The sequence below is a fragment of the Lepidochelys kempii genome, chromosome 2, assembly GCF_965140265.1.
Source record: "Lepidochelys kempii isolate rLepKem1 chromosome 2, rLepKem1.hap2, whole genome shotgun sequence".
Lineage (NCBI taxonomy): Eukaryota > Metazoa > Chordata > Testudines > Cheloniidae > Lepidochelys > Lepidochelys kempii.
Genome location: NC_133257.1, coordinates 49,024,085 through 49,051,468, shown reverse-complemented (window position 1 = coordinate 49,051,468; position 27,384 = coordinate 49,024,085). Strand labels below are relative to the sequence as shown.

At 43.3% G+C, this 27,384-nt stretch overlaps 1 protein-coding gene across 3 annotated transcripts in view; it reads left to right on the top strand.

Moving 5' to 3' along the window:
* Positions 1-4,990: 4,990 nt before the first annotated feature.
* Positions 4,991-27,384, top strand: part of WWP1 (WW domain containing E3 ubiquitin protein ligase 1) — a 180,587-nt gene continuing 158,193 nt past the window's right edge. The window contains exon 1 of one of the 3 annotated variants that reach the window (XM_073330653.1): positions 4,991-5,153. The gene's annotated coding sequence lies outside the window, so the exon portion shown is untranslated. The remainder of the gene's footprint in view (positions 5,154-27,384) is intronic. The other 2 variants (XM_073330655.1, XM_073330652.1) reach the window with 2 other exon arrangements.

The following is a 27,384-nucleotide window of genomic DNA, read 5'->3' as shown; positions in this document are numbered from 1 at the left end:
GTATTATATGGGACGGTTCAAAAATTTAAGAAACTGGATTTTATTCTTTATTAAATTCTATAGGTTTCTACAGTAATTTCTGTAGACTCCTACTGGTTTAATCTCTATTAAATTCTAGAAGACATTTCCGTAACAGAGTTTCTGATCAATAGCACAATCTGAGCTAAAAGAATGTGAGCACTCCCTCATCTTGGTGATCACTATATGCAGAGAAGAGTTGAATTGTTCACTGAAGTGAAAAGGGGCGGTTCTGTTCCAAGCAACAGTCACATAATGCCCATTCTAGAGACATTTCAAAATTGCCTAGGGGCAGAAAATATCAATTGCTTTGCTGATGGGGAAGAGGGCCTTGACCATGGACTTCTGGGTGGTCGTTTCAATGTGGTAATCCCATTTCTTCTCTCTGTGCTCTTGATACGTTATCCTTGAGTGTGAAAGCAGAATGCTATTATAGTTTTTTGGAAGGATACAGAAAAATGTTCAATAATCTAATTTTGTTCAACCATTGGCAATCAAGGAGAGCGCTATGAACCCATAAGAAAAGCAGCACATTAAGTACCTATTTTGTATGTTCCTTGTTTGACTTTGAATTCCTCAAGGCTGTCAAGCCTTTAGAGCAGTGTTCCTCAAACTTGGGAAACCGCTTGTTCAGGGAAAGCCCCTGGCGGGCCCAGCCGGTTTGTTTACCTACCACGTCCGCAGGTTCGGCTGATCACGGCTCCCACTGGCCGCGGTTCGCTGTGCCCGGCCAATGGGGGGTGTGGGAAGCGGCGGCCAGTACATCCCTCGGCCCGCGCCACTTCCCGCAGACCCCATTGGTCGAGCACAGCGAACCATGGCCAGTGGGAGCCGCGATCGGCCGAACCTGTGGATGCGGCAGGTAGATAAACTGGCCGGGCCCACCAGGGGCTTTCCCTGACCAAGCGGCGTCCCAAGTTTGGGAAACACTGCTATAGAGCTTTGTACAAAAATCTAATACACAAAACCAGAGCTTGTTGGATAGGGTTAAATAAGCTTTGGAAGGTCAATAATGTATACTAGAGGCCACTTTTGTTATATATATTTTCCTATCCACCTATATTTCTGAGTTGTATTTCAAATAAAACTGAGAGACAGCTGTACATTTATGGTTACATGTCTAAATATGTACAACTTATTTGAGTTTAGCATTAGATTTTTGTATATGTTCAACCCCCAAACTCAAACTGAAACTTTAAAAACACTTGCAAATCAAAACTGAACCTGCAGATCAAAACCAGAGCTTCACCTAGCAATAGTTTTCAAGGTTCACATCCAAGAGAGCTGCATGAAGCAGATTACAGCTGCTCTCATTTTTAATTAGGAAACACAAGCAGCTCAGAGTACAGGCAACAGCACACAGTGTTTCATCTCCATTCCATCAGCTGGGAGCATTGCATGCTGGAACTGGTAGTCTCTGTAGGTCACAGAACAATATAGAAATTAAAGATGACCTTCAAAGGGGGAAAAATGAGGGATATTCAATATTTTACATTGGTATGAAGCATAATGAACTCCTGAATTTTTTTTAGTTTGTTTTACATGTAAGGCTCCCAGCTTGCAAAACACTTACATGCACACCTAACTTCACTAGCTACACAGAGTCTCAAAAACACATAGGAAAAAAGAAGTGGTATTCAGGTTCTTTTTATACATCATATGAAAACAAAATGTCACAAGCCTACCTTTTAAGAGTTCATTAAACATCACTTTTAAAGGCCACACATGGGCTATACTTTGGCTGTATATACTCTCCAGAGTGCGGCAGATGTCTATGTAACTGGGAAAGGTGAAAGTGGGGAAGGGATAGACAGGCGATACCCAGAACTGTGCATAAAGTTTTATTCCAAATCTAAACATACCCTGTGTTGCAAAGGGCTAGCACGGGCAGCCTACCAACAATACTATTTGTATGTACTACTTAGTGTATTATGTGTGTGTGAACAATTTGGCCTGTTTACACTAGATCATGGGTGGGCAAACTTTTTGGGCCAAGGGCCACATCTGGGTGGGGAAATTGTATGCAGGACCGGGGCAGGGGGTTGGGGTGCGGGAGGCAGTGCAGGGTGTGGGAGGGGGTGCAGTGTGCAGGAATTATATAATAAAATAAAGGGAAAGAAAGCCATCCTATATATGACAGCTAAAGTTTGAGTTCACGTAATGGTAAATGGAATATGAATATGCACTGGTGAATCTAAAGATGGAAAAAAACAAGAAGAGTGGTTGTAACCTTTTGCATCCCTGACAGTAGAGTTAAGAAATCTAAGAGAACATCTAATTTTGTAGCCATTACGACAGCAGAATTGCTGGGAATAATGTTAACTTTAAACTGGATCTGGGACATAAGGGCTACCTTAGCTGTTATCTTTTTGGATTATTAAGTATATTGGCAATTAAAAGAGTTATCTCAGAAAGCAGGAGTGATCTAATAAATGAGATATTGTTTTTGACAACAGAATTAGTATGTTCAAGCATGTACATAGTTCTAACGGGGATTCCAGCACAAGCCAGGATATCTGGCAATGAAATGGCAGATAGAGAAGCAAAAAACCACTTTAGAGCATGGGGAAATTGATATAAAGATTCCGTTGAGTAAGCAAGAATTAAAAGTTTAGTTAAAAAGGATTAAACTAAAAAAAAGGAATGGCAAGAATTATGGACCCAGGGGAAAAGAGGAAGACTATGCTATGAAGTATGTCCCAACATAGAGGATAATGCACTGCTCCAGTTATGAAAGAATCAGTGAAGTACTCATATTTAGACTGCTAACTGGTCACTGTGGTTTGAATAATAATTTATATTTACAGAATAGACACAAAGATGGGTTATGTAACACATGTAAAGGCACCACTGATCACATGATATGGGAATGGAGGGAGTGTTCACAGAAACTTCTTTGTGAAGAATTTAGATGCTTTCAGGTGATAGAATATAGTATGAGGGGTTTAGTGACACTATTTGGAAAAAATCTCTACTACTTTTTTAAGGATATAGAGCAGGGTAAAAAAGAAAAGGAGTACTTGTGGCACCTTAGAGACTAACAAATTTATTTGAGCATAAGCTTTCGTGAGCTACAGCTCACTTCATCGGATGCAGGGTAAGAGAGTGTAGTGGCATGAATGTATGGGGAATATACAGGCTGCTACTCTGAAACCACTCAGTAGATGAGTCTGCTTTGCCATAAAGCATAAAGAAGAAGAAAGAAGTCAATTCAAAACAGGATTTTATACTTAAACTTAAGGTCAGAAGGTTGCCTGCTACTTTCTTTAACTTAAGGCTGGAATTTATAAAAAGGTGGCTATAGTTGCTGAACTTTGTAAGTCAAATCAATTTATTAGATTTTTAAGTAAAGTTTGCTATTTTTTACTGCCTACAACCGATTTCTGAGTTTGAGTCTACAGCCCACATCTCCTGTGCTACAATTACTGTGTTAAAATTCATATAAATACCCACTATTTTCAGTTTACAGAAATTCCTACCACTGTATCTGGTTAAGAGAGACCCTACTTTTCTGTTCTATCTTCTCGAAAAGCTTAGTCTAAAACATTTCTTAAAGGTGACCAGCAAAGGATTTTTTTTAACAGTCTGTGGCTTATTTTTCAAATTGATTCTTCATTATGCCTAAAAAAAGGCTTTAAAGTGTGTGTGTCTTTTTAAAAAAAAATTAGAAGTTACAAATGTCTAATGGTAAATGCTGGGGCCGGGGTCTTGTTCCCTAATTTAAAGAGCAGGGTGTCAAATCTCTAATGAATGAGTCCATTCCAAAGGCCTTGTCTAAATACAGAAGTTAAAGTAGTACAGGTTTCAGAATAACAGCCGTGTTAGTCTGTATTCGCAAAAAGAAAAGGAGGACTTGTGGCACCTTAGAGACGAACCAATTTATTTGAGCATAAGCTTTCGTGAGCTTATGAAGTGAGCTGTAGCTCACGAAAGCTTATGCTCAAATAAATTGGTTCGTCTCTAAGGTGCCACAAGTCCTCCTGTTCTTTTTAAAGTAGTACAATCGTCTTCACTGCTGCAGGTGCAGTTCTATCAGTACATGTACTTATACTAGTATAACTGCTTCCCTTAGGGGAAGTGGAATAAGCTGTACTGGTGTAAGCACTCATGCCATAATAACTACATCTGCGCTAGGGGCTGTACTGGTGTAACTATGGGGACTGTCTCTTTATTCTGTGTTTCTACAGTGCCTACGTAGCACAGTCATCTGGGGCTGAAGTGCCAGTCCAGTAATGCTTGGTAAAAAGTCAAACCCCTCAACCAAAATTGGAAACCTGATACAAAATGTATGTGCAGACTAGGTCTAAGCTAAATCCAGCCCCTGCCCTTCCCTGGGGCTCAGCTTTCACTCTTCTGTGCTGTGACTAGTTCACTAGTAACTTGCAGGGCACAGAATAACTTTTCCTTCATATATAACCCTCCTCCCCACTCTCTCTCACTCACTCTCTCTAACACACCACAGCCGCTGCAGCCCCTCCTCCAACAACCAAGCCCTAGAATCACTGAGTGGGTGGAAATGGCGATGGGGTTGAACCTTATCCAAAGAGCGCGAAGGCAGAAGCAGGTAGCTATTACCTGGTGAACCACGTACAGGGTACCAGGGCCCGCTGGCTTAATGCCTCGCCCAGCACAGAAGCTGCTTCGGTTCAGTGCCTCTAAACGGCATCGCTGCCCCATGCCACGTTCACCCCTCCCCAACTGGAGCACGCCAGGGTGATCAGGAGGAAACCCACCGACCTCCAGCTCCCGCCTCTACAGAGGTTGGTTCAGTTCGGGGCACTCAGTTGGTTCAACCCCTTGCAGCGTAAGCCCTTGCCCCTTTCTTTCGCTGGAGCGGTTGGCCTAGTCCCCCCCCCGCCGTAGAGAAGTTGGTTCAGGCCGAGGAGGCAGAAGCTCCTGCTCCTACAAGTTCCTGTTCCCCTGGCGGGCGGGCGGGCGCGCGCGCAGAAACGCACGCGCTCAGCGTCCGGCTCGGTCGGCGCTGGCAGTTGGGGGCGCGCGACGGCTGGCGTGGGGGAGGGGGTTGTTGTGCGCGAGCCGCCGATGCCTCCGCCGTGAGATGGCATCATTCTGTGCGGCGGAGGGGTGAGGCGCCTCGGCGGAGAGGGGGCAGCGGTGGCGGCTTTCGGGCCACGGTAAGGGCACAAACAGGCTCTGCCAGCCCGGCTGGGCGAGTAGACGGGCGGCTGCGGGGCCCCTTCTCGCCCGCTCTGGGAGAGGGACGCGGAGCGGACACTTTCTCCTCCCACAGCTGTGAGGGGGGAGAGAGAGGGTGTCTCTGGGCCCACAGGCGCTGCCCCTCTCAGTGGGGAGGCTCAGGTCAAAATGGCGAAGGGGAGCCGTACCAGGGCTGCCCCCCTTGGCCCCTGCTGGGAGCGCGGCGGGGGTGGCCGTTGGCCCCAGGGCCCCTGCACCACTGGGCGCGCAGGGGGAGGGTCGCTGTGATATCCTGTGTCAGGCGCGTAACCTTGTTCTTTTCCTGGGCCTGGCCATGGGGGTAGATGCGGCTGAGCCCTGACCCGAGTCCGTGCTGAGCGTATGGGAAGCAGTAGGGCAGTCGCGGAGGCGGCCCATGTTTCTTTACCTAGAGAGGTGAAAGAGGAGGAGAGGGTGATTGTTACATGTCTGTTTGGCTTCCCTCCGCGCAACCGGGGCAGGGGACACCCCACACCTCCCCTGCGAAGGACTGTGACCCTGCAACCTGTCTTCCCCACCCTGCGCCCCATTGGCAGGGGAGGTATAGGGCTCCTGTGCAGCGCGTGGTGGGGCTGAAGAGAGAGTTAATTGCAGTTACTGCCCAGGTTAGAATTGGCCTGAGAATCTTTGTGGTGCTGTTTAACGTCTAATTCGTTGAATATTTTGATTTTAAAATCTCAGTCGTTTAACAGAACATGCACCAATTAAGTGGTTTTAGCATAAATGCTATAGTGAGCTACTACAGTGTTCCACTTACTGACTCCTTTCTATATACCTATCTTTATTTAAAAAAAATAGGTATCTAAATTGAACTACATTGTAAAGGCATTCATCTTTCTGTCTGTATATCCCATTACACAGGCATTTAGTTAAAACAATCTATCAAAATAAGATATGGACAAAAATAGAACATGAATTTGTTACAGAGTGCTTAAATCTTTGACAAAGTTCTACAAATACTCCCAAAAGTTATTTTCATATTTCAATGGTGATCCCGTATTCATATAGAAAATCACCACAATGGTATTCTTGGGTAGTTATCCAGGTTACACAATTATACTACAATTAGCTCACTAGATTTTGCTGTCATATATTTAGTATAGTTAACATATGAATGGATGGATAGCACTTTCAATAAAAATAATTCAACCTTACATTTCTCTTGTGATACTAACACTTTAGTTAGGGAAGGAATAAATTGACTGTTGATGACCTGTTATAATTTTTCACAAACTCCTTGAGATTTTCATTAAATGGAGTTTGATAAACTAATGTGAGCCACTCAGGTTAATCTACATATGAACTCAGTTTATGTATTTCAGTGTTTTACTAACTTATGATCAAATGAGGTGTGAGGGTTTGCACAGAATGAAAGCTTCTCATGGTTTTTTATTTATTTTTGGGGAAGAGGTGGCAGGTGCAAACACCTTTCAAAATCACAATAGCTTACTTCATCTCGTTCCTAAGACATGAGTGAAATGAGAGAACCAAGATACGTTATACGTCTGTTGCTTTAAGTTGAATTTTTAGCACCCTTATGCCAATTCCTCTCTTCCCCATGTGGTGGTGTATACAATACATTAGACTTCATTATAATGGTCTGATCCTGAAAATGCTACTGGATACTGTAGTGCTTTGAGGGTCGTTCCTATGCCCTGTAATGTTTTTAGGATTATGCAGTTATTCATATGTGTAAGAATTTGCAGGATCTAGAGTCTGCCCACTTGGAACAACTTGCCGATTGTAGGCCTCAGTTTGTATCTTTGAAGTTTAATGGATATTTTGAGGTAGTAAAAGTAATGGTTTTTAGAGTCTGATACTAAAAATATGTTAACGAAACAAAATGTCAGCTAACTTGGACACCAATTTGAGACTAGACTTAAAATGAACTCTGTTTTGCTGCCTGTGCTAGCAGGTCACTGCGGAAGGATCCCAGATAGAGGTGACCTGCTGCTCCCCAGATCCTGGAAAGAGTCATGGAGACGTAGTGATCCTGTTGTTCTTCACTAGCCTTGTCCTTAATTGCTTTCCTGGCTCTGTGGAACACACTGAAAGAGGAGGGAGAAATACCTGCCTTGTTACCCCTTCCTCCTTCTCAGTGTTCCATGCATGAATGCTGAGTTGGAACACCCTCCCAATCACCTTCCTCCCTCTCTCCTGAAAAGAAAATGGTGGAGGCTGAGACAGGTCCTCTTAACCTTTCCACTGTTTCTCTTATTATGGCCAAACCAGGGGGCCAGGAGGTGATTTTTCCTCCCACTTCTTTGCTCTTTCCTCTATTGGGAACCACAGAATCCCAACAGTTGCTATTTTATAGCACATGGCAGTTACATAACAAGTTATATAACACCTCCAATAAATTAATAAACTTGTTTTAATATTTAGAAATTAATAAATTAAACAGACTTTACAAAATAAAAATGGATATAAATTTAGAACCAAAACTAGGTGTTGAGTGCGCCTTTAAGATATCCATCCTAAAACTAGGATGCAGAAAATGAAGCCAACAGAAAAAAGGCAAAAAACTTTTAAAAACCCCAAACTGCTTAGTTGTAATTTCAGTACTTTACTTGACCAACTTGGTAAACAAGTACTCCACTTTTCCATTCAAGCTGAAAACAAAGCAATGATTGCACCAAAATATGAACTCTGTTAATAGGAATACTGTTACAATTTTTTACTCGTATTACCTTAAAGTATGTAAATTATAAGTTAAATCTCCTTTTAAAACCCAGCTGTACTGTGTGTAACTCTTTGCATGCCTTTCCTTCAAAGTCTCTCTTCCCGTTCTCTTGTTCTCCAGAAATATCAGTCATGTTACTCAGTGTTCTGTTAACCACTCCACTCTTTAACAACTGACGTTTTCAGAAATTCAGAGATTTTCACTGGGTAGTTAAGACAGGGCTTGAAAAATCTAGTTGCCAGTTATATATTGGACATTTTCTGGGCCAAGTGGGATCCTAACCTATCAGCTTTGGCAAAATGTAACCTTTTTATTAATAAAAATTAAATTTCTAGCCCTTATGTTTTCTTATGCAACTGATGCAGTGCAGTCTTTCCAAGTTTGCCGACAGGCAGCACCAGTGTTATGACTGCTGTTTATAGCTTTTCCAAACAGTGGAATGAAAGTAATAGAGCTGTGGTCAGTTTCACTAGTTTCATTGCTGGTCACAGTGTTCTAAATAGCAGCAATTAAACTAACAAGAATACTGTCATTTTTACTCTGCTGCATTTTGTGAAAGCCATAAACCAGAGCTGCCAAATTCATTCTATTCAGGAGGCTGAATTTCATGTTTAATTATGATTAGTGAATCAGAATATAAATTTAGGACTATGTATTATCCAAAATCCACAGCCAAACTCCCACAGATGGCTGCGGGAGATTTTTACAAAGAACCACCATGGAATATGGCCCTGTGTAGTAAATAAACTTCTGTGTTTTTTTTTTTTATTGTCATATTGAGTAAGAACGATTTTATACTCTCCTTTAGGATTACCACTGTTCTTGTTCTTTTTTTCCTGTCTTCTTCGTCCTCCTTTCCTTTTCTGTTCCCTGTCGTCCCTCATTTTTCTTCTGTCTTTCAAAATCTCACCCCATTTCTCTTCCTATCAGCTCAGCTGATCAGCAGTGGACTAGTTAATGCTGACTTTTAAAGTGCCATGATTATTGTGCATTGGCATTAACTGCTGTGTGTAACAAATGGCAGCAGGGGAGTTCACATCTCAGTCATTATTTTGTGGTGTCTGCAGACTCTCAAAGGCAGCACTGCATTAATTACACTCAGCTCATATTTGGAAAGCCACCCCTCCACCCCATCTCAAAACTTTTTTCTTAAGTGATACAATTTTTTGTTTTTGTTTTAAATAAATTGTCATGACTTGTAAGCCTGCTATAAAAAGAGGTGGCATTTTCAAGGGAGCACTGGCACAGGTAGTGGACACTCCACCACATCACCTTGAGAGAAATGGGAAAGAAAGCTCCTTCTTCCTACCAGAAAAGAGGTACTGTAGGACAATGGTTCTCAACCAGTGGCCTGGAGCCCCCTGTGGAGCTGCAAGCAGGTTTTCGGGGGGCCGTCAAGCAGGGCCAGCATTAGACTCGCTGGGGCCTAGGGCAGAAAGCCAAAGCCCCACCACATGGGTCTGAAGCCTGTGGCCCTGAGACTTGTCAGGGCCCTGGAATTGTAGCTGAAGCCTGAGCAATGTAGCTTCGTGGAGCTTTTGTGGCATGGGGCCCCAGGCAGTTGCCCTGCTTGCTACCCCTAATGCTGGCCCTGGCTTTTATATGCAGAAAACCAGTTATTGTGGCACAGGTGGGTTGTGAAGTTTTTATAGCATGATGAGGGGGCCCTCAGAAAGAAAAAAGTTAAGAACCCCTGCTCTAGGAGAGGTGTTCAGCATCTAGTAGTCAAAGACCTATAGGAAAGGTGGAGCCTATACGTATGCTTTGAGAGCATCCTCATAGGAATCCCTGCACCTTCCTCCTTCCCAGTAGAAAGGAGTGACTGAGCTTCTCTCCAGGACTTTGCCATTGGCCCTGCTAGGTGGAGGATTCCCTTCATTTTCTGTATCAGTCTCTGGCTAGTAGGTGTCTGTCATGTTTTTTAGACCTGTTTTAATATATGACTTAATTAGAGTTTATCATTGCTTTTATGGCCAGATAAGGGAGAAACTGCTATTTCTAACAAATTAACTAAACCATATTTCAGTTTATCGCCATGTCATAACCATGAGTGTTTATCTATACAACAGCACTACTGATCCCAGGGAAACTGTCTGTACTCATACATAAGAGCACTACTGTTCTACCGGGAGAGAAGTGCTAGGATTAAGTGAAGAGGAAAAATTAGTGTTTTGAAAAAGATTCTTAAGAGAAACCTTTTATCCTCCTGTTATTTATGAATAATTAGTCTTTAGGAAGCTCAGGGCCAGATGGCATTTGACCTTCATTAATTAATGATTACAGGAATAGGTGACCACCTGTACCAGTGTGATCCCTGCAACCATAGAAGTATAACAACTTTCTTCACCCCCACTTACTCGTGTTTCAGATAAGCTCCTTCATCTGGTCTCTGCATCGTGAGCAATGTTCCCTCTAATTCTTGACTGGCTGTGTGCGCAAAAAATTTCTTCTGTGCATGCTGTATTTTGCCGTATGTGCGTGGTTTAGGATCTGTGTGCACGTGCACACACCTTAGAGGGAACAGTGATCGTGAGGCACTGTAATTGTGAAAGCACTTTTTGGTTTGAGTAAAGCACTATTTTTTCAATTATAAAAATGCCAACAAAATCAAATCTGCAGAACGTGAACTGATGTGCACTTTGCCGCAGAGTTTTTCTTCAGACTTAACTTTTCTGGATGCAACTACCATTATTAAGATAGCAGTGATGCTCTTACCGAGACGTTTGATAGAAAAACTTTAAAAAACCCTGAAGTCAAGCATATGTTTGCTAAAATTGTTTATCTGCTTTGTGGCCCGTCCGTCCGTCCCCCCTCAGGCCCCCCCCCCCACTGTTACTATCATTTTTCTTTTTTCATGAAAGTATTCAGGAGACACAGCTTTTCTGATATTGCTTGTATTCCATGTTCAGCACTTGGGGCCTTGTTAAATTTAACTAGGCAGCAAGCAGAATATGACACATTCTTTCTGAACCACCCTGGGTACCTCTTTATTAGCAGAGAAGAAGTTGATTGCTGCCGAACAATTATGTCATCCTGATACTCTTTTGCCTCTTGTACCAGGATCAGCCACTACTATGGGTTCTCAAGAGAAATTATTTGGTGTGTGGCCACCGACTCTTGGTAGTGGCTGCTTTCACACTTTTTCCTAAAATATTTAATTAGCTTTAGGAAAAAACATAAATATGCACTTATATGTCCCAATCATTGTAATTTATTTATTGCTAATTAGTAAGTCTGTTGTGAAAAGTGATATTACCAAATATACGAATATAATTTTTCACAGCAGAATTACTTAGCCCTGGCAAGCCTGGGGACAAATTAAGCCCTGGATGGGGGACCGGGGGTGGCAGTGGGGGCCAGGGGCTATGTGGGTGGTGGAGGCAGTAGGGGGCTGGAGACTGAAACCCTGTGGCGGGATGGAGCCTGGTGCCCACCGCCATGCAGCCGGAGCCCAGGGCTAGAGCCTGAAGCCCTGCAGCCAGCGCCTGCCATCCCTCTGCCCCAGGGCTGAAGTCCAAAGCCTAAGGCCCAACGCCCCTGGGAAGATGGGGAACCCACTGACTGCTGGCTCCTCCAGAGTTGTATTCCAGGTGTCTCCAGAGGCGGGCAGGATCCAACCCCTGCTGGTGGCCCCAGCAATCAACACTAAGGCAGTGCATCCAGGAGCGATGGGGGGTGGGGGTAGGGGGCTGCTGCTTTGCTCCCACTTTGCCCCCCAGTCACAACTCAGAAGGCTGTGGCCGCAAGAAAAGCACCCGGTGGCTGCATTTGAGAAATGCTTCTAGAATTAAGCCCCTTTCCCTGGCTCCAGTTAGAGGAAAAAACAGTAGTAGCCCAGAAAATGATTAAAAAAATGAAGATTTCCCCGAGTGAAAATATTGTTAGTTTTTAGTTTAGGGGGGAGCTAAATAAGAGAGGACATGATAGAAGTATACAGAACAATGAGCGGAATGGAGACAGTACGTTGTCCATGTTTCCTTACTCTTTCTCATAGAATTATGAAAAGGGATATTCAATGAAATTGAAAGACAACTAACTTAAAACTGTTTTATGTAACCTGTGAAACTTATTGCTACAAGATAATGAGCTCAATAGACCTACTAGGGTTAAAAATAAGAATTAGAGTTTTATATAGATAATGAGAACCTGTGAGTTACATAAAATATAATTAAAAAAATTACGAATATAGTGCCCTGCTGTTTCACGGGATAGGCCAGCCTCTTATGGGGTGAGGAAGAAAATCTTTCCTGTCGCCAAGTTATTCCACAGTTGTACAGGATATCTTGCATTTCTGCTATCAGACAGCATTGATCTAATCTCTTATAGTGATTCCTGCATGTCACTGTTTGGCCCTGAAGTTGGAACTTTTTGTTTAAAAGCTGATAATTCAAAATGCTCTAAAATCCACATGCATATTCAGATTCTTTTCCAAACTCACTCCACATAAGATCTGGGGTACAGACATAGGAGTAAGTGTGGGATCATTTGGTCAAGAATTTCTTCATAAATAACACCCCACATCCACAGTAAGTAGTTGATTTTAATATTCAGAGTGCTCTAAAACCCTTCTGCATATGGAATGTCTTGAAAAATGGCATGCAGCAAAAATGGTGGTTTGACCTTGTGATATAAATTAGGAATAACTTCGTCAAGGGATTCCTGAGATACTTCATCCTTCCCTCCTTCTCCTCACCCCAATATGAACTGTCTTTAATTTTCAGAGTGCTTTAAAATTAATTTATATAGATAAATTACCTTGAAAATTGGTATACTGAAGCAGAGACTGGGATAGAGATTGTGGTTTAAATTTTGCTGTCATTTGTTCAAGGAGTTTCTGAGACAGAGGTTCCCCCCAGATTGAGCTGCTTTTAAAATCTTCAGATTCTATAACTTTCTTACTGCAGAGCTGAAACCTAAGGTGGCTGATCATCATGTAGTGAATAGCTGGATTATGCCAAGTTTAGATACGCAGTGGTAACTAGAACCAGTTTACACATATTTCAAAAGTTACTGTACTACAAATACTTTGCTATATCAGTGTGCATGTCTGCAAGCAATCTATGAGCCATTGCTTCCTCTGGAATATTTTTGAGTGATGCTTGCTGAGCAACATATTCATATAGTGGCTCAGGGGAACAGGCATTGACTCTTGAACTGAATCCTCTCCTTGGGAATTATGCATGCTGTGTACATTAATGCTCTCACATTGACTTTTTGCTTGGTGTAGGGCCACATAGGGCCTCCTTTTGGAAGTGTGAGTGGTGAGTGCAATATTGAAAAAGTTAAGTACCCTCTACGATCTACCTGTCTGCCTAAGTGGCACTCTAGGACAGTTTGGGCAGTACTATCTGGGATGTGAAACTTCATATGGTTGTGTGGGATGAGCTGTCATGGAAGGGACTAACTGCCACAGAGAGGCTAGTGCAAGAGTCCCAGACAAGACAAATCAGTTATATGCCAGGAGAGGTTCACTGAATTCCTGCCATGTCACACTAGGCATGATGGGGCAGGTCAGTACTGGGAGCTGGGAATAGGTATGATTGAAAACTATAGGCATGCAATACTGAAGCCTGGTCTGCACTACAAAGTTAGGTTGACGTAAGTCCACTTGTGTCAACCTTGCTATGCACATGTCTATGCTTAAATTTGTCTTCTGTCCATGTAAGCGGCCTATTACAGTGATGCACTAACACTACCCCCGAAAGCAGTACAGAGCCATGGTTGACCTTCTCAGGAGTGTGAGTGTAGGTGGTGCCTTAGTTGTGTTGACCCTAACAATCTTCCAGCACCTGTCCCTCAATGACCCTGTCCCTGAGACGATGACTCCTCTGGTCACAATTTTGAACTCCACCGGGGCCCCAGAGTCCAGAAGTCCACCTACCCCTTTAAAATTCTTGTGTCTTTTGAAATGCCTTTTCTCATTGCCCATCTGAGTGAGCATATCTAGCAGCTCTCCTTTTGTTGTGTGGATCCAGCTGCCCGACTGACCATGCCAGCTCCCCCTACACAGAAAGCTACTAGATGCGCTCCTGCCTGGAATAGGCAAGAAGTATTGGATCTGCTTGGCTTGAGGGGAAAAGAGGCTCTGCAAGCACAGCTATGGACCAACCATAGAAACATCATCATCTATGAGCAGATTGTACAGGGGATGATGACAAAGGGGCACAACAGGGATCAGCAGGAGTGCAACATGAAAGCAAAAGAAGTCTGCTAGTAATATCGCAAAGCGAGGGAAGGCAACAAGCAATGTGGTGCTGCCCTGCAGATCTGCTACTTTTACAATGAACTGCATGCTGTACTTGGCAGTTAACCCACCAACATTCACCAGTGATGATGGGTACCTGAGAGGAACCCAAGATCATGAGTGACCCCTGCCATGAACAACGGTGGTGGTGATGGTGGGTGGAGGGAAGTAAGCAGGGGACTCAAACCATGCTGCAAGCTAGGAACTATTTGACGTTCTGCAGGAGTCTAGCCAGATGAGCCTACTGACAAAAGGGAAGGGAACTCAGGTAAGTGTGTGTGTACTTTATTCCTTGCAATGTTTTTTTTTATTATTTTTATTTTTCCTTTCACTCAAACTTCATCTGTTCCTTCACGTCCCCTCCCCATGCTTTTGTTTGCTATTTAAAAATGGCAACATACGAATGGGTCAGACAATTCAAGTGGTATTGACTTTTCATTGCTTTACTGGTATAATGTTAAAAAATAAAAACGGTTGTATGGCAACCGTCCATTAAACAGTCCATTTCAGATCTGTGCCCTGTACTCAGGTAGATGTAGAATAAATGGGGTAGAATCAGGATCTGTTTTTCAATTTTTTTGGCATGTTGGGCTAGGCAGGGGGGTGCAGAATACTGTTTACCAGAGTAGGGATGTGTCTCTTATCCTCTTGAGAGATCTTGATAAAACTTTTCAGGAGAGGCTTACAGACTATTTCCATGAGATTTCTAGGGATGGCAGCCTTGTTTCTTTCATCACAATAGGACACTTTTCCATGCCACTCTGTGATGAGTTAGGGAGGCACCATTGTGGTAAACTGCCTGTCCGTGTTTAGGCCTGGGTGACTTCGGGATGCCAGTAGCAGCTGGGCTCTCGGTGCCTTTGTCACCCTCAGGAGTGAGATATCAGGCAAAATCATTGCTTATGAAAATAGTGCCAATATGTTCATTGCCATTTCCCTATATCATACCTAGGGAGGGTGCCTAACTTAATAACAAAGTGCAGAGGAACACTCTTCCTCCTCCTCCTTCCCCCGTGATGCCATACTCACTATAGTTTGAGCTAGAGAGCGGTGCTGTAGCGAGGCACTCTAAAGCTAACGTGTCAATAAGCATATATTAAAGGTATTTGTTGAATAATGTCAAGGAAGTTTTGAGACTTACCTTTTCCTTTCTTCTGTGACTAAATCTAATGGTATATCTATTTGTTTTTATCAGTAACTTTTTGTGTGCTGGCCTAAAGGGGTCACCCCTTCGCGTCCACTAAATGTCTGATGCTGATCCTCAGGAAAAGGAAGAAAAGTAGGGAGGATATGTTCCACGAGATCCTCCAAGCCACAGTTTCCTTTCACAGTGATCAGAGGTGTTGGGGTGCCCTTCACAAGGCAAACAAGGAGAAAGTGAATGGAGAAAGCCGTGACTGCAGGACAGGCAAAAGGACCAAGAGGCGCATCAGGAAATGCACCAGGCATAAAAGGATTGCTCAGGAAACAAACATAAATGTTGCAGAGTATGGCTGATCTACAGTACCAAAGATCTTCGCAGTCCTTGGAGAATGCCATGGCTGCTGCTTCCTACAACTCCCAATATTCCATGTGGCGCTGTACTGCACATTCTTACCCCTATTACTCCATGCCGGGGAACAACAAGGAGAACTACTGATACACATTACACTAACCTGTTGAAACCACAGGTCAATGTGTATGTAGCCACAATGCACTGCACTGAACCATTTACATATATGGACATACATGTTTACTGCTTACTTTCGTTTTCATTTGGGATTGTTGCAAAAGTATTTAACATGCTATGTGTGTATTTGCACTTTAATTTTGTTAACAGCTGTTTTGCGCACAATAAAGTTCTATTTTTGTAAATCCAGACTATCTTTATTAGTTCACATCAAGCATTAGAGTATGTAGTGGGAGGCAGAGTGCCAGTCAAATTCATAAATATACACTAAGTACAGAGAACAGACAAAAAGAACGAGTACTTGTGGCACCTTAGAGACTAGTTAGTCTCTAAGGTGCCACAAGTACTCCTCGTTCTTTTTGCTGATACAGACTAACACGGCTACCACTCTGAAACCAGAGAACAGACACTATTTCATAAAAGCAACAGAGAACTCTCTTGTGGCTAACCAGTAAAATGCTCTTTTAAAGGCTCCCTCAGCCACACAGCACCATGGTTGGCTCTTCTAGTAGCCCTTGTGTCGTCTGGCTGTTCAAATTTAGCGGACAGATGGTCAACCTAAACTCCTTCACCCTGGCAGCAGTTTTTCCACCCTTGCCTCATAGATGTTATGCAAAGTACACAACATGCAGCTACAACCCTTGGGATGATTTTCTCAGTGAGATTGAATTAAGCAAGTAAGCAACACCAGTGTCTCTTCAGTTTACCAAAGGTACACTCAACAGTCATTTCACACCAGCAGAGCTGGTAGTAAAACCTTTCTTTGGCTCTTTTGAGGTGGCCAGTGTACAGATGCATATGCAGGTGATTCCCCCAGAATCACTTTTTTGGCATTTCAACATCAGCAGTGGTAATCCACGAATTGGGAAAGACTGTCTCTGTTTACAGCTTTTTGAAAAGTCCTGTGTTCTTAAAGATGCAAGTGTCCTATACCTTCCCTGACCAGCTTACATTGATATCAGTGAAGCTCCCCACATGATCCACTAGTGCTTACATTACTAAAGAAAAGCAGCCCTTTCTGTTGATGTAGTCTGTGGTAAGGTGAGCCAGTGCCAAAATAGGGGTATGCATACCATCTATCTCCCCATCACAGATAACCCTATTGCTGCTTGTTTGTCCAGTGTTTCCTATACTTCACTAAGTTAATGGCCTTACATACTTGGCCCACACTGTGGATTTTTCAACTCCCAAATTATTGCCTGCTGACCAGTAGCAGTTCAGTGTTCCAAGTTTCCAGAGCTTGATCGCCACTCACTTCTCCACTCTCACTGCATCTCCCATTTTGGTACACCTGTGCTGGAAGACTGGAAGGCCCAGGAATGTGGCCTTTTGCATCCGCAAGTTCTGCAACCACTGCTTATCATCCAAACTCTGCATTACAATGCGATCCTACCAGTCAGTGCTTATTTGTCAGGCCCAGTACTTGCTCTCCGCTATGTGATACTGCTCCATGAACGCCAGCTACGATCTGGGATTGTTTTTTCACTATCAGCATTCAGTTATTGTGCTCAAACATCTTTGCATGGTAGTCCCTGTTGTATTGGTAGTCCCTGTTGTATCAGTACTCCCTTAAGCTGTGCAAATACTGGAGAATTGTGTGTCCTGTATTAGCAATGCAGAGGAGAACTGTGCTGAGTGCTGCAGGCTCCATGCTTCTAGAGAGATGGCAGACACTGAAAAGTGCTCTGTGGGAGTTCAAGTGGCTTGCACGCTCTGAGACAGGAGTCCCTTCCACGCAGCAATCTGTCTCTCCTGTTTGGGGGCATGCGAGCTGCTTGAACACGCAAGCGTGACCAGAGACAGCTGCTGGTAAGCCTGGTGCCCAACCCCAGTGGGCAGGGCTGTGGGTGATACAGCCACACCAGAGGAGCTGCTGGCGCAGGGCGCTGGCTTCTGGGAGTGGTGGCCTGACATGCTGCTCCTTTCGTCTCTGTGGTTCCTGGCGGTATCCGCAGAGGTGCAGGGCTCAGATTTATATCCGCATCTGCTGATATAGATTTGTATCCGCGCAGGGCTCTATCCATTAGTTCCTTGTTTCATTCAATGTACAAATTGGACTGACTAAAATGATAAATTTGTCTGGTCTAGAGCACTCTAGTGGTTTCCTGGCCTTAACTGTCCACTAATCTGCCAAGTGTTCCAGCTTCCTTATTAAAACTTATAAGTGCAATTTTGTATAGTCAGTGCAAATGTTATCGTTTAATATTTGAAAACTTGGAGCAGCATAGAATAAATTGATTGTAATAACAAAATATTACTGTGATGGTAGTAGCCATATTTAATTCAATGGAAGCCTCCCTTTGATCTTAGTTGAACCCTACGTAAGTTGTATGTTGCCACACAAAAATGACACAGAAATTAGGTCCAACTTACTGCAAAGCACACAGGGCCTTCAGTAATGATGGTATATGCAAGTTGCAGTTGTGGAAGAAAAATTAATGCAGTTACAGCATGCTTTTGAGATCAATATATGCCACAGCAGAAGTACTGTAGAAGATTTAACTAATACTAGTATACAAATGAAACAAGATTTTTTTTTTTTTTTGGTTAATCTGCAGTTAGAAAGTATGTATGCAGTAAACCTGGAAGAGTGTTGTTTTTGAAGTTTGGGATGACAATTATATAGTTATTGCAGATATACTGTAGTTTTACAACTTAAATTTTCAAAAGTGACTACTGTTTTGGGGGTGCCTCAATTTTGGGTTGTCGAATTTGAGACACCTTAAACAATTTTTTACTTTTTCAGAAAGTGCTTAGCACCCTGCCCTCCTTACACTGACAAGTTGCACAAACAATTGAGACCCTCATAATCATAATCAATAATGTAGCCCTAAATGTTGAAACAAGTGTTTTCCAGTCTTCCAGCAACACAAAGACTGAAGTAGATAGAGATTATCCTGCTGAAAGAATTCATCTCTCAATAATGGAGAATTTTAGATATTAAATTTCTCATAACTGAGAGTTATATTGGAATTTCAAAAATGTAATTCATGCTTTGTACAATTTCTATTACATATCACAGACCTGATCTTGCAAACGTGCATGTGCTTCACATTACTACTCTGAGTAGTCCCATTGACTAACATGAGCTATCACCAGGCAAGTTTACTGTGTTAACTAAGTATTTTGCTATTTAATTTCTATTCTATATTTGGAAAGAAGGTGGATGTTGTATTCATTTCTTACAGTAATAATGAAATACTTTTTATTCTAACAGTAAAGAGAGGTGATGTTTAACAGCATTAATGACAGTTAAATATTTTTTAATTAGCTCATCTTAACATTGCTGGTAAAGCTGGCAGATGGTGTGGTAAATAGTAAGGACATGGATAATGATTTTGGTACATCACTTGTAGTTATTTAAACATGCACAGTGAAACTGTTTAAGAAAACAATCAGAACTCAAGCAAGGGAGATTTAGAGACAACTGATTAGATAGGCAAACACCATAGAACAGGTGTATAATGAGGGAAAACTAGGAGTAATGGTGGAAAAAATTGCACTGACTATTGAAAAGAATTTTATGACAGCGAAATCTGTTTTTTTGGTCCCATTTCCCGTGTGATGTGCTGCAAATTCCATCTCTTGGACATGGTAAAACAGAAGAAAAAAGGTACTTATCTTCAGCAAGGACATAAACTGGATTATCTAAAAAAATTAGAGTTTATGAACTTGAAATAGGGAAAAATATAATTGGAGTATTAATCCAAGAGATGTAGGATAATCTGTAGGACTGTATTAAAGTCCCTGACTATATTTTGTGGTGTCATATCTTAGAAGTGACAGCCCTGAAGTTGTTACAATCCTGTCTGATAGCAAGATTGTCTAATTACAGTAACAGCAGGCTAGTTACAAAAACTAGATTCAGTAACAAAACTATTAATTTGAATGAACACACTTACACATACTAATAGAAATTTAGCTAACAACTTCACCGTTTAGGGCAGAAATTCACCAGGAATCCTAATACTATCCAATTCAAGAATGTTTTTTTAACTTCCAGTACAAATAATTTCAAGGCCAGGTAATTCTCTAGTCTCCAAGTAAAACCTATACAAGAATGGCAAGGTTCAGAATATTATCATTTTTAACATTAAAAGTATATGAAGTAGGAATGGCAAGGTGTTTTGGTTAATACAAACAGATTTATGGTTTAAAAAAATAAATTAAAATTTAAAAGCAGATGAAAACATGCCAGGTATCCTTACTCCAGTTATTTAAGGCATTCACAACCCTCCCTCCCGCCCCACCTACCCCCACACACTTTTTTGGTATTTTCTTGAGACTAAGTATTTTAGCATTGGATAGAGTAGCAGTGAGAACAAGTGAGTGTTCCTTCATTCTGAATTGCCACTCTTCTGCTATTGCAATCTAGGTCTTTCCCAAGGAGATGTGGTCAACTGGCAAAGTGTGGTAAATATGCAATACTGGTACAAAGTTAAACAGAACTGAAATATGTAAAATGAACAGTTACCAATGAAGTCAATATCATTGCATAAATACTTTCATTTCTTCAAAAGCAACGTTTTGTGTATTGGAGATGCACCATTTTTCTGAAACAGTTGTAAATAAATACAACTATGCAGATGGTTGTAAAAAAAATTTTTGAAATGCTAAATTTCCAGTATAAAAAACAAACTCTAGTACAGCTCTGAGATTAGATATAATGAGCTCTTACACAGACTAGCATTAAGTGCTAGTTCCATAGGTATTTTTCTTCTTCTAATATCAAGGCAGCAGTGAGTTCCAATCTGTTTTTCTTCCATAAAGACTTGTTTAAATATTTTTAATTAATAAAATTAAGGAAGTGAAAGAATGACATGAATGTTCTTATTTTTTGTTTTTTTTTTAGTTTCAAAATTCATATTAATCCCATTGTGGGCTGTAGTGGGTTCATGGAATCATAGAATATCAGGGTTGGAAGGGACCTCAGGAGGTCATGTAGTCCAACCCCCTGCTCAAAGCAGGACCAATCCCCAACTAAATCATCCCAGCCAGAGCTCTGTCAAGCCTGACCTTAAAAACCTCTAACGAAGGAGATTCCACCACCTCCCTAGGTAACGCATTCCAGTGTTTCACCACCCTCCTAGTGAAAAAGTTTTTCCTGATATCCAACCTAAACCTCCCCCACTGCAACTTGAGACTATTACTCCTTGTCCTGTCCTCTTCTACCAATGAGAATAGTCAAGAACCATCCTCTCTGGAACCACCTCTCAGGTAGTTGAAAGCAGCTATCAAATCCCCCCTCATTCTTCTCTTCTGCAGACTAAACAATCCCAGTTCCCTCAGCCTCTCCTCATAAGTCATGTGTTCTAGACCCCTAATCATTTTTGTTGCCTTTTGCTGGACTCTCTCCAATTTATCCACATCCTTCTTGTAGTGCGGGGCCCAAAACTGGACACAGTACTCCAGATGAGGCCTCACCAATGTTGAACAGAGGGGAACGATCGCATCCCTCGATCTGCTGGCTATGCCCCTACTTATATATCCCAAAATGCCATTGGCCTTCTTGGAAACAAGGGCACACTGTTAACTCATATCCAGCCTCTCGTCCACTGTCACCCCTAGGTCCTTATCTGCAGAACTGCTGCCTAGCCATTCGGTCCCTAGTCTGTAGCGGTGCATTGGGTTCTTCCGTCCTAAGTGCAGGACCCTGCACTTACCATTGTTGAACCTCACCAGATTTCTTTTGGCCCAATCCTCCAATTTGTCCAGGGCCCTCTGTATCCTATCCCTGCCCTCCAGTGTATCTACCACTCCTCCTAGTTTAGTATCATCCGCAAATTTGCTGAGAGTGCAATCCACACCATCCTCCAGATCATTTATGAAGATATTGAACAAAACCGGCCTCAGGACCGACCCTTGGGGCACTCCACTTGACACCGGCTGCCAACTAGACATGGAGCCATTGATCACTACCCATTGAGCCTGACAATCTAGCCAACTTTCTACCCACCTTACAGTGTATTCATCCAGCCCATACTTCTTTAACTTGCTGACAAGAATACTGTGGGAGACCGTGTCAAAAGCTTTGCTAAAGTCAAGAAACAATACATCCACTGCTTTCCCTTCATCCACAGAACCAGTAATCTCATCATAGAAGGCAATTAAATTAGTCAGGCATGACGTTCCCTTGGTGAATCCATGCTGACTGTTCCTGATCACTTTCCTCTCATGTAAGTGCTTTAGGATTGATTCTTTGAGGACCTGCTCCATGATTTTTCCGGGGACTGAGGTGAGACTGACTGGCCTGTAGTTCCCAGGATCATCCTCCTTCCCTTTAAAGATGGGCACTACATTAGACTTTTTCCAGTCATCCGGGACTTCCCCCGTTTGCCATGAGTTTTCAAAGATAATGGCCAATGGCTCTGCAATCACAGCCGCCAATTCCTTTAGCACTCTCGGATGCAACGCGTCCGGCCCCATGGATTTGTGCACGTCCAGCTTTTCTAAATAGTCCCTAACCACCTCTTTCTCCACAGAGGGCTGGCCACCTACACCCCATGCTGTGTTGCCCAGCGCAGCAGTCTGGGAGCTGACCTTGTTCATGAAGACAGAGGCAAAAAAAGCATTGAGTACATTAGCTTTTTCCACATCCTCTGTCACTAGGTTGCCTCCCTCATTCAGTAAGGGGCCCACACTTTCCTTGGCTTTCTTCTTGTTGCCAACATACCTGAAGAAACCCTTCTTGTTACTCTTGACATCTCTCGCTAGCTGCAGCTCCAGGTGCAATTTGGCCCTCCTGATTTCATTCCTACATGCCCGAGCAATATTTTTATACTCTTCCCTGGTCATATGTCCAACCTTCCACTTCTTGTGAGCTTCTTTTTTATGTTTAAGATCTGCAAGGATTTCACCTGTTAAGCCAAGCTGGTCGCCTGCCTTATTTACTATTCTTTCGACACATCGGGATGGTTTGTCCTTCTAACCTCAATAGGGATTCCTTGAAATACAGCCAGCTCTCCTGGACTCCTTTCCCCTTCATGTTAGTCCCCCAGGGGATCCTACCCATCAGTTCCCTGAGGGAGTCGAAGTCTGCTTTCCTGAAGTCCAGGGTCCGTATTCTGCTGCTTACCTTTCTTCCCTGTGTCGGGATCCTGAACTCAACCAACTCATGGTCACTGCCTCCCAGATTCCCATCCACTTTTGCTTCCCCCACTAATTCTTCCCAGTTTGTGAGCAGCAGGTCAAGAAAAGCTCCCCCCCTAGTTGGCTCCTCCAGCACTTGCACCAGGAAATTGTCCTACATTTTCCAAAAACTTCCTGGATTGTCTATGCACCGCTGTATTGCTCTCCCAGCAGATATCAGGAAGATCAGAGTCGCCCATGAGAACCAGGGCGTGCGATCTAGTAGCTTCTGCGAGTTGCCGGAAGAAAGCCTCATCCACCTCATCCCCCGATACGGTGGTCTATAGCAGACTCCCACCACTACATCACCCTTGTTGCTCACGCTTCTAAATTTAATCCAGAGACACTCAGATTTTTCTGCAGTTTCATACTGGAGCTCTGAGCAGTCATACTGCTCCCTTACATACAGTGCTACTCCCCCACCTTTTCTGCCCTGCCTCTGCTTCCTGAACAGTTTATAACCATCCATGACAGTACTCCAGTCATGTGAGTTATCCCACCAAGTCTCTGTTATTCCAATCATGTCATAATTCCTTGACATCACCAGGACCTCCAGTTCTCCCTGCTTGTTTCAAGGCTTTGTGCATTTGTATATAGGCACTTGAGATAACCTGCTGATCGCACCTCATTCTCAGTATGAGGTAGGAGCCCTCCCCTCACAGACGTTCCTGCCTGTGCTTCCTCCCGGTATCCCGCTTGCTCACTTACCTCAGGGCTTTGGTCTCCTTCCCCCGGTGAACCTAGTTTAAAGCCCTCCTCACTAGGTTAGCCAGCCTGCTCGCAAAGATGCTCTTCCCTCTCTTCGTTAGGTGGAGCCCGTCTCTGCCCAGCACTCCTCCTTCATGGAACACCATCCCATGGTCAAAGAATCCAAAGCCTTCTCTCCGACACCACATGCGTAGCCATTCGTTGACTTCCACGATTCGACGGTCCCTACTCCAGCCTTTCCCTTCCATGGGGAGGATGGACGAGAACACCACTTGCGCCTCAAACTTCTTTATCCTTCTTCTGAGAGCCACGTAGTCCGCAGTGATCCGCTCAAGGTCATTCTTGGCAGTATCATTGGTGCCCACGTGGAGAAGCAGGAAGGGGTAGCGATCCGAGGGCTTGATGAGTCTCGGCAGTCTCTCCGTCACATCACGAATCTTAGCCCCTGGCAAGCGGCAGTCTTCTCTGTTTTCCCGGTCAGGGCGGCAGATAGATGACTCAGTCCCCCTGAGGAGAGTGTCCCCGACCACCACCAACCGCCTCCTTCTCTTGGGAGTGGTGGTCGTGAAACTCCCAACCTCAGGACAGCGCATCTCATGCCTTCCAACCAGCGGAGTCTCCTTCTGCTTCCTCCCCCCAGATGTATCATCTGGTCCATTCTCCGCAATGGTACCTGTGGAAAGAACATGAAAACGGTTACTTACCTGTATCCGCGTTGCTGGTACCCGGACATTCCCCCTTCTTCTTCTGGAGGTCACATGTTGCCAAGCTTCCTCACTGGCCTCTTGGCTCCGCTGTGCAACCTGCTCTAAATCTTTAGAGCTTTGTGCCCGTAGAAGCATATCCTGACTTTTATCCAGAAAATCCTCAGATTCTCGTATGCAACGCAGGGTTGATATCTGTAGCTCCAGACCTTCGATCTTCTCTTCCAATATGGATACTAGCTTGCACTTTGTACAGACAAAGTCGCTTCTGTCCTGTGGAAGAAAGACAAACATGGCACATCCAGTGCAGGTCACAATAGCTGACCCCCCCCCGCCCTCTTCCATATCACCTTCCTACTATGAGCTTCCTCAGAGAAGTTGGCAAGATGTAAGCCTCACTGGGCTCACTCCAGGCGAACTCCCAGGCAAACTCCTGCTGTGTGCTGCTCTGCTGTTCCCCACTGCTCAGCTGGTTCGCCCCCGCTCAGTTGGTTAGCGGAGCTCTGGCTATTTTTAAACAGCCAGGCTTCCCTGGCTATTATTTTTCTGATATGAACTATGGCAAACAAATTCCTACTTTAGTTCACTGCCATTCACTCCTAAGAGAGACTTAGGGCTAGTCTACACTGGCAATGCTAAAGTGCGACCACGGCAGCGCTTTAACGTGGCTTGTGTGCTTGCGGCAGAGTACTGGGAGAGAGCTCTCCCAGCGCTTTTAAAAAAAACCCACCTACACAAGGGGCATAACTACCAGCTCTGGGAGCACGGCTCCCAGCCCTGGCGCACTGTTTACACTGGTGCTTTACAGCACTGAAACTTGCTGCACTCGGGTGTTTTTTCACACCCCTGAGCGAGAAAGTTGCAGTGCTGTAAATTGCCAGTGTAGACAAGCGCTTAGAAAATCTGATCGGCCGCTGACTTGCACATTGTGTAGTGCTTTATCCATGTGCAAAGTGAGTGTAAAATACCACCCTTCTGAAATGTTAGCATTTTTCATTCACTTTGCATAGGTGTAAATGATTATGGACAATTGTGCCTTTAAAGAGTAGTTCTGCTCAGGAGGGTGACTAAAATGGCATTTCAGGTCAGCACACCTTTAATTGAGAAGCTTATCTGGCCTGCAGTATCTTTGTTGCTGGTGTTATATGGAGAAAAAGGAATCCTGGTTTCGTCTGCAAGGCAAAAGATTGTAAATTGAGCAGATTTGATATGGAACCACATTTACAGACTAACTTTTAAAAATAGAGTAACATTTTACTTGAAACCCTCTAGACTTATGAATTTAAAAGATTAACTCATTTAAATATTTAAAATGGTATAAATGCAGTCTGTGTAATTTAAATATTTTTTAAAAAATCTTTCAGCTAAGAGTAAACCTTGCCACAAATACCACAAGTGAAATGGCTGCTGATAGGCTTGTTTGCCAGAGTAATATTTGGAAATTTTTAAAAATAATACTAAGAAAACAGATGAAGTTTTAGAAGATATCTTGGTTTGACTAGGTAAGGGGTAGAGGACATATATAATATTGGTACAGAGAATGGATCTGGAAAGTTGAATATACTGATTGGTTTTTCATGAGGTTGCTGAGTAGAAGACGTTTTGCTGGCTTCTTTTATGTCTCACGTGATGGTTTTGTAGGGTATTTTGGGGAAAGGAGTTGTTAGAAACATTTGTATAGTTCTTCCTACTTAAAAGGCTGCTGACCAGGAATAGCTTAGGGCTGGTCTATATGGGAAAATTAAATCAACCCAGCTACATTGCTCAGCTGTATGAAAAATCCACACCCCTGAGCGATGTAGGTAAACTGACCCAAGTTCCTGGGTAAACAGTACTGCTTTGATGGAAGAATTCTTCCATCGATCTAGCTACTGCCTTTTGGGGAGGTGCCACTGAAGCGTTTCTAGTGTAGAAAAGCCCTTAAACTACACAGTAGTTTAGAGAAGTCGACCAAGACATACCTGTGTGAAATGTAATTAATTTACCTTCCTTCTCTTATATCATGAATACCATATTCTCCAATGACGATATAAACTCATCTGAAGAAAGATATTTTTGTATTTAAGAAGGAATTTCACCAGCTCAAGAATGATCATGTTGTAGGAGGTATCACCATTTGGTGAACCCTCAGAATTCTGTCTTGGGTGTGTGTTGAGGAGCCCTGATGAATGTCATGGGAAATTGGTGGTATCCACCCTCAGCATCCTGACATTCAAATCAATGCGGTATATCCTGAAATCTGGGTCAGAAAAGGGTGGTTAGGATTACTTAAATTCAATTCTGGGATGGTCTAAGAGGCCTCCATGGACTTGTAGAGAAAGAGGTGAAAGGCATATTCCTAAAGACCCAGCCTGTGGAGGTCCATGTTTTCCAGGCCTGTGGGTGCTGAGGACAGGAATAAAATTTGGTTTGCTCTTGGACTAAGTTGCAAACAGTTTCACTTATGGAAGGAATCATCTCGGTGCAATCTGAAGACTTGCTGGTTTAGCCCCCGTTCTCCCACATTCAGCTGACAGTGTTTGAGTGAGTTGGCCTGACCATTTGTCTTGCTCTGGATGCATGTGGCTCTGAGGGACAGATGTGGAAAAGAATATTTTTGGCCTTCATTCAGGCTTTTGCTTCCCTCCCCTATCTTGATATGAGACAAACCAAAGGTTCTTCTTTCGAGTAGAGTCCCTCTGGGTGCTCCACTGGGTGTGGTAGCTCCCCTGCACCTGGGATTGGAGATCCCAGTGTCCGTTGTGCCGCACATGCACTCCTCCCCGTCTCACGCTGTGAGCAGTGGCTATATAGTATTGTGCGGTCTAACAACCCTCAGTTCCTTCTCAACCACTCTTTGTCTGGGTTAGAATCCCTTGCGGAGCCCTTCGTATGCCTGTAGTGCCTTTAGTAATATTAGTACTTCTGTGGCAAGTTCTTAGTTAGTATCTCTTTCCTTTATATTTTTTTTCCCTTTACCCCTTTAAAAAATGTTTTTTTCTTTACTCTTGCCTCTCTGTTACTCTTTAGTTTAGCTCAGGTACACTTATCTAAG